The 13,051-nt window shown below is 39.0% G+C and overlaps 1 non-coding gene across 1 annotated transcript; it reads left to right on the top strand.

Moving 5' to 3' along the window:
- Nucleotides 1-1,904: 1,904 nt before the first annotated feature.
- LOC134371305 (U6 spliceosomal RNA) lies at nucleotides 1,905-2,013 on the top strand. Its single transcript, XR_010022745.1, has one exon. It is a non-coding gene; the product is annotated as a U6 spliceosomal RNA (small nuclear RNA).
- The last annotated feature ends 11,038 nt before the right edge of the window (nucleotides 2,014-13,051 follow it).

Below are 13,051 nucleotides of genomic sequence, written 5' to 3'. Positions count from 1 at the left end.
TACTCAGAATTATAGACTATTAGTTTGTCAGAGTCACATGACCAGGTACCATTGAAGAGTCACTGAGACAAGGGCCAGGAATCCTACAACATCAGATCCCTTCATTCTAAAATGAGATCTTTGATGTCTGACTACAGGCAGTGTTAAAGGTTCCCTTGGCAGGCCTCATGGGGAAAGCTGCCCTCCCCACACCAGCTGTGGGGCACAGCTGTTGCATTGCAGGCTCTGAAGGGAGCCACAATCAAGGACACAGGTACTCTGGCCAGTCGTGATCTTACACACAACTGCATCTTAGCCCAGACACCTCCTTCAGAAGCCTCTTTATCAAGAACCTCTACCAAGACCTCCTTACAGGGGTTGAGGAAGAACCCTGAAGACACTTTCTCCACTCCTTCTCAGCCCTCAGCACTTTTCCACTCCTAGCTCTTCCCTCTCCCTCACCCATCCTGCTGGGCCACAAAACTTTAGAAGCCTGTGTTTGGGGTTCCCTGGCAGCGAGATAATCCCCTAGGCCTGCGATGATCCACCTGACCCTCACTGGACCGCTTTGCATAGGGAAAGATGGAACTGGGAAGGATTTCCCACATCTCAGGTTTAGCCTCTTGCTTACACTCTTACAGTGAGTGGTTAAAGGCTTGATTGTTACTTTCTCTTTGGCTTGTTTTCTTAACCAGCTAGTCTGACACCTGGCAGCTCAACTGTTTCCAACGCTGCTCAGTTCTTGAGTCTCATCTTCTTACATTTTATCACCTGACTGTCTCTGAACTAGTCATTGTGTTTAGCAGAATGGGATGTGCTGATTGATTAGAGCCAGTCAGTTTTACCCCTCAAGCTGAAGTTAACTTCCCCCACATCCATAGGGTCCATGGGTAGAGGTGGACACCTGAATGAAAGTGAGGTATTTTACCAAGCGTGCAGGGCACAGGTGCTGCACATCTCCAAGATGAAAGCATCTAGTTCTCATCCAGCCAAAGTCAAGTTTCCACTTAATTGTGAATTTCTCCTTTCACCAGCCAGGGTCCCATCAGGAGAGAGCAATTAAGCAGTCATTTAAGACAGGGAAAGTACTATGGAACTCTGTAACTACAATAGGGAATTGAAATAATGAGGGATTAGTTAGTAAGAAGTAAAGAATACTTCAAAGAATGTCAGGTGGACAGATGTCAGGAACAGCCACCATCCCTAGGGCTGAGATGAAGCACCCAAGGAAGACCCCCCCACCCAACCACACAAGCCCCATCCCCCTTCCACTAAGGGCTTACCACTGTCTTTGCTGGAGTGGGAATTGTTGTGATTCAAAAAATGGCAGAGAAGTCAGTGTAGTGCCATGCCAGCAGAATGCAGCACAAGGAGCTTGCTGGAAATCCGTCCTCTTAGGTGCCAGAGAACACTGTTTATGGGAAGGGGCTTCTCAAGAGGCACTCTGCTACTAAGCTAACGCCAGAGAGGTTTGCAAGCGAAGCCGCTGGCTGCTGGGTGCTTCTGGCCACCATGTACCATAGAAGGCTGGTACTGCAGAAGCTGCCCACCCTGAAGGCAGCTGGGCACTGGAGAAGAGGCTTCTGCTGTAGGAGCTGGGCTCTGAGACACTGCAGGAGCCTGCTAAAAGGGAACTGGAACCAGAAAGCAAACCCCTTCCATGGGCAATGCCTGTCTCTCTAGTGCCCTCTATTGACAAAGCTTGACATTGTGCCAGCTAGCAATGGAAAAACATTTAAAGGGCCCATATCCACTTTTTCAAAATGGGCAATAAAGGATAAATCTGGAGATGAGAGAAAATCAGTAACTAACACATTCCTCAAGTGACTATCTTGTAGTCAAATGAGATAATTCAACGTTCTCCAATGTGAGGTGAGAATTATTTTAGAGGGTGCTGAGATCAACTTTTTAAAAATTGAAATATTGTGCTCACTTTGGTAAGCACAAATACTAAAGCTGGAACTATACAGAGAAGATTAGCATGGCCTCTGTGCAAGGGATAGCACGCAAATTCGTGAAGCATTCCATATTTTTAAATGTTGTATATATGCACAACGAAATACTACTCAGACATAAAAAAGAATGAAATACTGCCATTTGCAGCAAAACGGATGAGTCAAGAAAATTATGTTAAGTGACATAAGCCAGACAAAGAAAGAGAAATACTGCATGTTCTCTCTCATAACTGGCTGCCAGAAAGGGAGGGAGGGAGGGAGGAAGGGAGGGAAACAGGGAAGGAGGGAAGGAGGAAAGAAGGAAAGAATGAAGGAAGAAAGAAAAGCCCACAATACACTGGTTGAACTTTCAGAAGAGAACAAACCTAAGGATACTAGAGATAAGGGGCAGGGAAGGCGGGGGTTTGGGAAGTGATAGGTCGGGTAAAGGGCATAAAGAAATATCACGATCTGTAAGAATGAATATGCTAATAATCAATATTAAAAATTAAATAATAAATAAATAAAATAAAAATTGTAATACTTAGGTGATTGTTTATATATGTGTATGTATGCACACATATCTACATGTATGTATATGAAAACTATAAGGCTATCATACAAAACATTTACATTCATGATGAGTGCGTTAGCATTTTGTTAAATAGAAAAGAGCAACGTTGATTTAAAGTTGATTTTAATAAAGGTTTTAATTGGGTAAGATTAAAGGTGGTATATGGGCATGGCAAAAATCTTGATACAGTACAAAAATGGCTAAGGTTTAGTGATCAGCCAAATAATTACTGTATATGAAATAATTCTAAGATGTGATAAGTTGTAATAAAGATGATATTTTATTTTAATTATCATTATTATTGAGATAAGGGAGAGTTAAATAAAGCAAAGCAGTTGAGATTTTAGTACCAGGCAGTAATCCGAGGGTTTAGGTATAAAACCAAGTTTTGGGCTGAGGTAGTCTCTATAAAGATGTAGAACAACTGAATTTCATGGGTAAGTTTTGTTCAGCTTCTTTTGGAACGGCTAAATACGTTCTTGCTGGGTAAAGGGAGTGGCACTTGGGTGACACACAGAATCTGTGTGCATGAAATTCAGGCAGAGGGACAGCACCTGGCTTCCCAGGGTACTCTGTCCCTGTATGTTCTTCGGGCAATGCCAGGCTGCAAAGACACCCAGCCCACCTGCCTGTTGTGACATTCAATTGAGCAACTGTCCTCTTTGTGTCAGGCAGTGTCGTGGCAGGGGATACTAGGCAAAGCAGTCCATATATTAAAAATGATTGCTATGATTTTGAATTGTACTTGTCTGTGAGAAAGGGGATAATCAATAACTAATTCAATTTGTAAAGATGAAGGGATGCCTATGCAGGCTGTGGTCTGGTGAAAATACACCTGCACTGCACAGGGTGTTGGTGACAGGTATTTAGGATATAAAAACTGTGTGTCACAGCATCCTTTGAGCTATCTTCATGATGCTCACTAAGAGGAAATGCTGTATTCCTGGGGCTTCTGTTTAATCACCCATAAAATAGATATCCTCAAGTCAATGACATCTGCAAAATGATAGATGGCTCATCTGTGTGATGTGTCCAAAAGCTTTGCAGATAGACACATTGTGTGCTTTCAAGAAACAAATCAACTTACATCATTGTTTTCTCAAGCATGGACTGTGTGCCTCTGGAGGTCTCTAAATGGTTTCTGATGGTAAAGAGACAAACTTATTTTTGCTATTTTAATACTTATAAATTTATTTGAACATGTATTAGAAATAATGTCAGTAAGACATGAAACTGGTGCAGCAAATATCATCGTTTGCATTATAGGTGTGTGGCCGGTATGCCCATGAATGTAAAATCTTAGCACGTGAACGCTCCTTTCTGCCATGGGGCTTGGAAGGATTGAGAGATCAGATCATGTAGATTACCCTCAAGGTTTCTCATTTTTCCCTTTTAAAGCACCCTGACATGCTATGTTTTTTGTAGTGACACCTAAATATTTTAAGTAATTTTTGGAACGTGGACATGACAGAAATTGTGAAAGAACCACATGACTAACTGAAGTTGGGAAATATTGACCTGAGTGATGCCATTGATTTAAATGTTTGTGTAGCAGAAGGCAATCGCTTCATTTATCCTTTTCATCTATTCAACAGACATTGAATCTGTCATTGACTAGGCATACTTAGAAAATGAAGGCATGATTTATGACCTTGAATGACTCATGTGGGAACATGATGTGTGATAAATCTCTTCTAGTACATTTGTGTAGGGGAGGGGGGCCTTGTATACAGTACATTTTTAGGGAAAGAGAGTGGCAGAATATGAGACTATAAATGTAAGTAAAGTCTTCAGAAACCTTGAAATATATGCTGGAATCTGGACTTAATTTAGAAGCTCAGAATGGTACAGACAAGACATACAAGTCCCCACCGACTGATATGTGCTCTTGGCAGACATCACTAATCAATCCCCACACTCCTTCCAGCTACAGTTCATTTCTTCCCAGGAGAGAACTCTCAGGCTGCCTCTACTGATCGATTTGAAGTGGCAACTGAGATGAAATCTATTGCCTATTTCTGACAAAGACTGTGGAGCTAGAAATGGCTTTTAAAACGTAATGTAAATGAGGCCAATCCCTGTATCCCAAAGCTCTATATATTTAAAACTATCAGTAGACAAACTAATAAAAAGCAATACAGACCCACTTCAGTGCCTTTCCAGTGGAATCAGAATCACATGATTAGGGTAGCTTTACGCCAGACTTTAAAACACATTGCCTCTTGAGGCAAATCCAGCCTGAGATTTGCTTTGTCTGCTTTAAAAATGCTTAATTATTTACTAATATTGAAAAAATTAGGAGATTCAAAATTTGTTGGTTTTCTTGAAAATTTTGAAAATTCACAAACACTGTGTCAGCATTCCCACCTGGCAACAATCAAGTCCATTTGGTCAGCGGCTGCCGATTCGGCTGGAGCACGTCCAGTCCATTTTGCTACAGTTGATGGAATTCACTACTATTCATATTACCTACTTCATGGATTCATGTTACCTGCCCAGACTCTGGAGGGACTTTTTTTAGTTCTTCTCATCTATCCTAACAATATCTCATTAGATATTCCTAAGCAGGGGTCCTGAAAAATATCATGGATAAATGACATTTTTAAAAAATTGAATTCTGTGGCAGATATGCATATAAGATAAAATCATGGTAATTTTTTTTATTATCATGCAAATCCAACTTTTCCCATATCGGAACTTTTTAAATTAAGAAAGTCTTAAGTTTTGTTCTGGGAAAGGAACTTCTCAGGTTGTGCAGAACAAGAACTTTTTAGAGTCAGTGATTCTAACCTGTCTTTCTAATGTAAAAGATGTTGAACATGGGATCTTATAATAAAGTTTTCAATTCCTCTGCTTAAAATGAAGCTTTAATCTGTTCCTGATCCTGGGGGGGTTGGGGTGAGATGTAATTAAAATGTCTGGAATCAGAAATATCAGGGGAAATGTACAGACAGGGAACTTGCAGGGGGTGGGGGGGGGCGGTACAAGACTCAGAACTCTTTTCAAATGAAGTAGTATTGAGAGCATTACTGTGGGTTGTAGGAAGGACAAAGTCCCAGACACAGATGACAAAAATCTGGGAAGGAGAGAAAGTCAAGGGGCAGAACTTCTGTGATAAATTTTATTTCAGTGTTTTCATTCACACAGAACTGTTCTCACTTGCAGGTGAGTGTACACGCTCCTGGAAAGATCAAGGTCTGGTCCTGGCAGCTGGTCCAGGCTCTCATGGCCACTGGCGATTCCCAGTGCAGGGTGTGGGAGAGGAGTGAGTGGCTTCTCTAAATGGGCGTCCACAATCTCTCTACAGTCCCTGAAACAATGACATTTGGACTTGACATTGTGCCTGCATGACATGCTTTTATTGTAATGAGAAAACGGTCAGCTATTGTGTTTTCAGTTCTTATTGAAACTCCTGTTATGGTTTTCTCTTTGCGATCCTGGATGCAGTAAGGAGGTTTTAAATCCTTCAAACATGCTTTACAACGCAGTTACCAGCTCTGCTAGTGTGACCTTTTCCACACCACATGATTTACATGGTCAGCCGTTTGTCTTCTCCCTTTTTAAATAACAGGAGTCAGAGAATGGGGTGTCCGAGGGTTGTTTTAGTGGGGATATGAAAGGTCACAGATGCCTTTTATCTCCCACCCAACAGCCTTTTGATGGTTGAATGACTGGACTAGATTTTGTTTGGCTCTAGGTTGTTTTCTGGAAACCTGTGTAAATAAGAACATAGAAAAACATGTACATCCCATGTTTCTATGTTGCATCACTAATCTCAACATTTTGTCACCATTTATCCCCTTTTTCTAAGGTGGGTGGGACTGAATTCTCTTTCAGGTAGTCTCTAATGCTATTCTTAGAAGACACTGAGTTTCCAAGTAATCGTGTTTTTTTAAGCCAATTTATTGAGGTATGATTGACATGCAAAAAGCTGTACAGATTCAATGTATGAAACTTGATGAGTTTGGAGATAAGTATATCATCACAATCTATGCTATGAATATATCCATCCCCTCCAAAAGTTTCCTCCTGCCCTCTTTATCAGTGTTATTATTTTGTGTGTGATAAGTACACTTAAGCAATTCTAGAGCCCACTGATTTAATAACCGATACTCTCGGTGGTTGTGCAACATTTCAGCTCAATGAATTAGCATGGTGCTTCTAAGTGTAAATTATTTGAAGGGGAAATTTTTCAGTTTTGTTGTTTATCCTTTCTAATGCAAATGGGATCTTTTTAAATTTCAAAACACTTTAGCCAATTTTGATGACCTATAGATTTTATTACCTGCACCACTCCTGTAATTATACTAATTAACTGTCTTATCTTATTCTCTAGTTCTTCCACGTATCTTTATCATAAGAACCTGAAAGAGAAGAGCCAGAGGTTAGCCTTCTTTGGTGACTGACCCACCATCCCAGGACCAGGTGAGCCCATACTGAGCAGAGATCACAAAACCAGATGCCTGCAGGGCCTGGGTGTGTAGCACATATAAGTGAAAAGTATTCTTTTGCTTTGTTTCATTTTTGCATATTAAATTCATGGACATATTGTTTACTTTTATAAAGCCCTATGCTGACCCTCCTTTTTTTCTTCTAAAGGATATTCCTGTGTGGCTCCCTATCATTTCCAGACTTGAGGGAGGTGTGGACACAGAGCAAACAGGAAGGTAAGCAACAGCTGATAGTCAGCTCAGTGGTGGAGCCGTACTGTGTACTAATGAACAGAGACACCATTACCCAGTTCCAGCCAAGTGGTGCCATTTGGGGTTGCTGATTTACTGTTTCCAATTATTCTGTTTTTTTCAGGACAGCCTAACATTTTTCATTTTTAAGTGAAAGCTGCCAATTTAAAAATATCAGTGTATATACTTTTGAACTGTCCAGGACAAACAAAACAAAATGCTAGGCAAGATAAACGTGTGGACTCACCTGTTAGCAGCTTATGGTGCAGACAAGTAACTGAACCTAAAATCATTAAATATCTCTGCACATTTCATGTATATGGAAACATAAGGATCCATAGAATTTCATTTTTTACAGATTTTCTGTTACTTTTTTAGCTTCAAATGTGTCAGGGGTAAGGTATTATATATATATTTAATATATTTATCTGATGTATAGAAGATATATATTAAAAACTATATGTTCAGGTATATGTTTAAGGCATATCTATGCATATATATACTTGTTTATGTAACACATGATTGATCACATACTCTCTTTTAGCATGCAATTTGGGTTATGTTTGGTTCTGAAGAATATATGCTACTTGGATAGTTCAATTAGGTTTGGTAAGGATCTGAAATTAAAAGTATATGATCTATATTCAAAATATATTCTTGCTGATTTACTTTTTTTATCATTAGCAGTTATCATTGCTTCATTTATTTAATCTATTTTTTTGCTTGTCTCCCCCAGTGGAATATAAGTCCCGTGAGGACAGGAGGTTTTCTCTGCATCATTTACTTATGTCCCAAGTGTCCAGAGTAGAGTCTGTCACCATAGAAGGATATCATTAAATAATTGTTGAATAATGGAATGAAATGATGCCCTGCATTTTTGGAGACCAATTGTTAGAAAGAAAAGGAAGGATAATTACTGCTTTCTTGTATTCCAGCCCATATCAACTTATTTTGTTTGATTCCTCATTTTCAGTAATAAGGGAGATTGATTCCTTGTGAACTTTTCCAAGTAGAGAGGTGTGGGTAGGGTTGGGGGCTAAGAGCCACATTCCCCGGGCACCTCTCTTGAGTTGGGCTGCACTCCAGAGTCTGCACTGTGCTTAGCACACAGAGGATTGGCTTTTGAGTTGCCCTTGGTCCTGAGAGGCCAAGAGGAGCTTCCCTGGTGACAAGGAGCATGAGGTCTGCCAGGTCAGGAGATGTTAGGAGCAAAAGGGGACACGTTGATGCCAGTTCATTTCACTTTGTATTTGACAAACATTCTTGAGCACCTATTTTATTCCAGGATCTTTGAAAGTATGCGGTAGGTATAAAATCTCTACTCTCAAAATTCTTTTTCGGGACTTAGAAAAGTTAAGAAATAAAGGCAAGGTAGTAGGAAAAGAGCTGTAATAGGAAGTATCACTAAGACGCAAATGGGATAGTGGCCCTGCTACCTGGAAAGTTGGGCAGAACGTCACAGGAAAAAGCATTGAATTACTTCATTTAAGGAAAACAGAAGTTAAATTAGCTCATATTTATGGCAGACACCTTTTAGAACTCTACTAAACAGAAATAACTACTTTTAACATTAGGATGTATATATTTGTAGACTTTCTTTGCATATTTACTTTGTTGAACATACTTTGAACTTCTTTTACTTAACAGTGTATCTAAACATATTTCCGTGGCTTAATTTTCTTTATGCTAGCCCATTGTTTGTATTTTATCAGATTGCTTTCATCAATTCTCAAAGAGCTAAAAATTTAGGTTGTTTTCTAGCATTATTTTTCCCACTGAAAACAATGCTATGATAAATATCCCTGTTGCTAAATTTTGTATAAATCCATATCTTTTTCATTAACCCACATTATTTGCTTGCTTTTCAAGATATTTTGGTTACCTTCTTTTTGAAAATATAAGCATTTTAAGGACAGAACTTCGTAAATTGTCACAATGTTAATATATCTGCACTCACCCCTCTCAGATCAAGAATTAGAACATTACTGGCCCCTCAGAAGTGGCCCTGTGCCCCCTCTCAGTTTTACTGACTTCTTTTCTGAGGGAAACCTTAGGATCAATTTTTGGATGTCGAGTTATGTTAAGGGGTACATTCATTTCCCAGACTTTTGAAACATATTGTCCAATTTCCCTACAAAAAGCTTTCCCTTTGTTTCCCATTTCTCTCCCCTTCTCCCAACCTCCATTGTTAAAAAAGAAATAATTTCATTATCAATCTGACAAATAGCAACTCTGTAGTGCATTTCTTTGCTTACAAATGAGATAAAATGGTTTTCTATGTGATTGAAAGTGTTACAGGGCCAACCTTGTGGCTCACTCGGGAGACTGCGGGTTCAGATCCTATATAGGGATGACCAGTGCGCTCACTGGCTGAGCGCGGTGCGGGCGACACCAAGCCAAGGGTTACAATCCCCTTACTGGTCACAAAAAAAAAAAAAAAAAGTGTCTTACATTTTCTATTTTGCTGACATGCATGGGGTGTATGTGTGTGTGTGTGTGTGTGTGCGTGTGTGTGTGTGTTTCCTACTGGGCCTCTCTTGGGGTTTGCACTTTTGAGAACAACTTTGATGATCTGGATGTAGTTTTTATTAGGACTTTATTAGCTATCACTTCCCATTAACATCTTACAATACATTTTCTGATGAGTTTAGTAGAGCATAGGCCTTGGGGAAAGAGAGAGGGACAAGTTAGGACACTTACATTTTGATAGTGTAGATCCAGGCTTCAAGAATTAACTAGGCCTGCCTAAAATTACTGTTCAGACAATCCCTGGGTTGTGGCTTTGTGTAATTTAATGTCATTCTGACTAAAACATTCATCTGGTCTTTCAATAATGACCTTGATTAAGTGTGCTTAAGGATTTCTAAAGGCATGCGTAACATTGTGAATTGAATATGACAGGGGTTTAATATATTTAAGCTCCTGTGTTTCAGCTTTGTGACTGAGGAGACAGGGTCAGGTTTTAGCATCCTATAAATTACTTTCCTTTCTCTCTCTTTCTCTCTCTCTCTCTCTCGGATAACAGAATTATTGAGATATAATTCATATAACATACAATTCACCAATTTAAAATATACGATTCAGTGGTTTTTATTATATTACCAGAGTTGGGCAAACACCACCACAATCAATTTTAGAATATTTGGTCACTTCCCACCCCACCCCATTCCTTTCCTGTTAGCAATCCCTTCCCATATCCCCATCCTCCACCACCCACACCTAGCAACCGCTAATCTTCTTTTTATGCATTTGCCTATTCTGAACATTTTATGTAAATAGGATGATACAATATGTGGTCTTTTGTGACTAACTTCTTTCACTTAGCATATTTTTTTGGCTGATCCATTTTGTATTATGTGACGGTTCTTCATTCCTTTTTTATTTTTCTGAATACTTCTTTATATGCATTTACCACGTTTCATTTTTTCATGCATTAGTTTATGGACGTATGAGTTGTTTCCACTTTGGGCTATTATAAATAATGTCACTATAATCATTCTTGCATTAGTTTTTGGGTGGATGTATCTTTTCAATACTCTTGAGTTGTACCTAGGAGTAGAACTACTGTGTAATATATTAACTCTAGGCTTTACCTTGTGTGTAACTGCCAGGATGTTTTCCAAAGTGGCTGCACCATTTTACGTTCCTTACCAACAGTGTATAATGATTCTAACTTCTCCACATCTTTTGTATTTTAACCATCCTAATAGGTATAACTTGGTATGTCATTTTGATTTGATTGTATTTCCCTGTTGGATGATAGTTCCAGGCATCTTTTCGTGTGGTTGTTGACCAGCTTTGCATCTTCCTTGAAGAATTGTCTATTCAGATCCTTTGTCCATTTTTAAATTTGGTTACTTGTCCTTTTATTTTTGAGTTGCATCTCCTTTGTCTTTGGTTTTACTTCAGGGTGAGGTCCTGATGTGAAGACAGAATTGTTGGGCAGTACATATGCTCACCCTTTGCTTTTTCCTCCCACACGAAGAGGACACTGTGCCTGCATTGCACATAAGAACAGTGGCTGCCAGCCCCTGCAGAGAGCCTCTCCAGTTCACTTTAGTCCCTACTCAGCCTATTTTGTGCATCAATAGTACGCATCTGGACCCTATAGGGTCAGAGTTTAGAATCCCTCATGGAGAACTTGGACACAATTAGAGGAATTTCACACCTTCTTCAGCAAAGAAAAGAAAAACGCAGTCAAGTCTTAAATTTAGTGGTTAGAGATAGTACTTTCTGTAGGGTAGCCTCCTCTGATGGAAATCATTAGGAAAGGGGTTTAATTTGTGAGCTATAGAGCCACATCTCATTTCTTTGAAGCAAGGGAAATTTATTATATAGATATCTATTATTGTCTATTAATTTGGTCATAGAAATGCATTACAGCATTGTAAATGTAGTCAACTCCTAATTATCAATATAAATGAGTTATATTTTTTCTAAATATGTTTTCCTGAATTATATGACTGAATTTTACAGATGATCATTATAAAGGTGACACATTTTGATAATGTAAACATTCCATCAAAACCTTTTTTAAACTAACTTGCATACATATAAATATCTACATAAATACACTATGGGGCCAGATGTTTACTTATACTATTTACGTTATTAATTTAATTGAGCATATATTTGTTTTTTTAAATCACATATATAAACTACATTAGTTCTAAAATACCATTTATTCTTACCAATTTCACATTTTATGAATCATTTTAATTGCTCTCCCCACTAGCATTATCACTGGAGTCACTTGTTGGTGTCACTATATAGGTTTTTCTGAGCACAACCTCACTTCAGTCAAAATAATTTGGGACATAGCATTGTTTTACACGTGTTCAGTGTGGTAACTGGAAATTAACACACGCACACACACACACACAGAGGAGCATTTGAAGTTTTCCTCTGTGTGAATGTTTATGATCACTACAACATAATTGCTTTCTATGTCGTTTCTTAAAATGTTCTTTAAATGGCATTTTAAAATGACTTTTTAAAAATGATTTTTTTCATTAATATTCAACACGTGTAAGTATGATGCTATATCCCAAGGGAGAAAATACTAAATCTGTGTTAATTTTTTGTGCCGTTTTTTTCCTCCCAAACCGTACATGTCAGTTGACCTCTATAAATGTCCAAAGCACCATTCGGTAAGATTGTTTCACATTTATGTGTCTTCTCCAAACATTAATTGTTTCATGTATACAAATCAAAGTAAATGAAAGGGTACTGTGTAGTGTGTGAGATTTTTGTGGGGTCTTGGATGTGAAAAACTTAATTTTCTTTCTTAGAGACATTTTTGGGGAAATTTTTTGCCTTCTATTTAATAATGTTCCACAGTCTCTTGTCCAACATTTTATGTGGGAAAAGCTCTGTGATGCTTTGCTGAGTCAAATATAGATGTTTTGTGAATTTTCCTCCTTTCCAAATAATTATACCTCTGCTCCCCCACTCTAATGTCAGTGAAAGCTGTGTCAAAAGAAAGGAGTTGGGATCCAGACCTAGGAGGCCTGGCTTCCCACCTGGGCTTCAGAACAACCAACACCAGTGAAGGCCTGCATGTACTGGGTCCTGTTCTGATTCCTGTGAACAGGTGGTCCAGGCCATCAAGGAGTATACAGCCACGTGAGGCGGAAAAACAATGAGGGGACAGTAGTGTTGAGAAGAGCTAGAGTGTCACAGTAGAGACCAGTCTGGTGGGCAGAAATCTCTGAGCAACAGAAACTTGGGCTGAGATGAAAAGGATGAGTAATTTGTGTAAAAATTGAGAAGAGGAAAGGAAGAGATTGTTCTAGGCAAAAGAAACCAAGAGCTAAAGTCTCTGAGGTGGGAAGAATCACAGCACATTTGTTGCAGGTGCTAAATGGAGCAGCCTAAGGCTG

This window comes from Cynocephalus volans, chromosome 2 (assembly GCF_027409185.1).
Source record: "Cynocephalus volans isolate mCynVol1 chromosome 2, mCynVol1.pri, whole genome shotgun sequence".
Taxonomy (NCBI): Eukaryota; Metazoa; Chordata; class Mammalia; order Dermoptera; family Cynocephalidae; genus Cynocephalus; species Cynocephalus volans.
The sequence above is the reverse complement of the archived record's forward strand: the minus strand, read 5'-3'. Positions and strand labels throughout refer to the sequence as shown.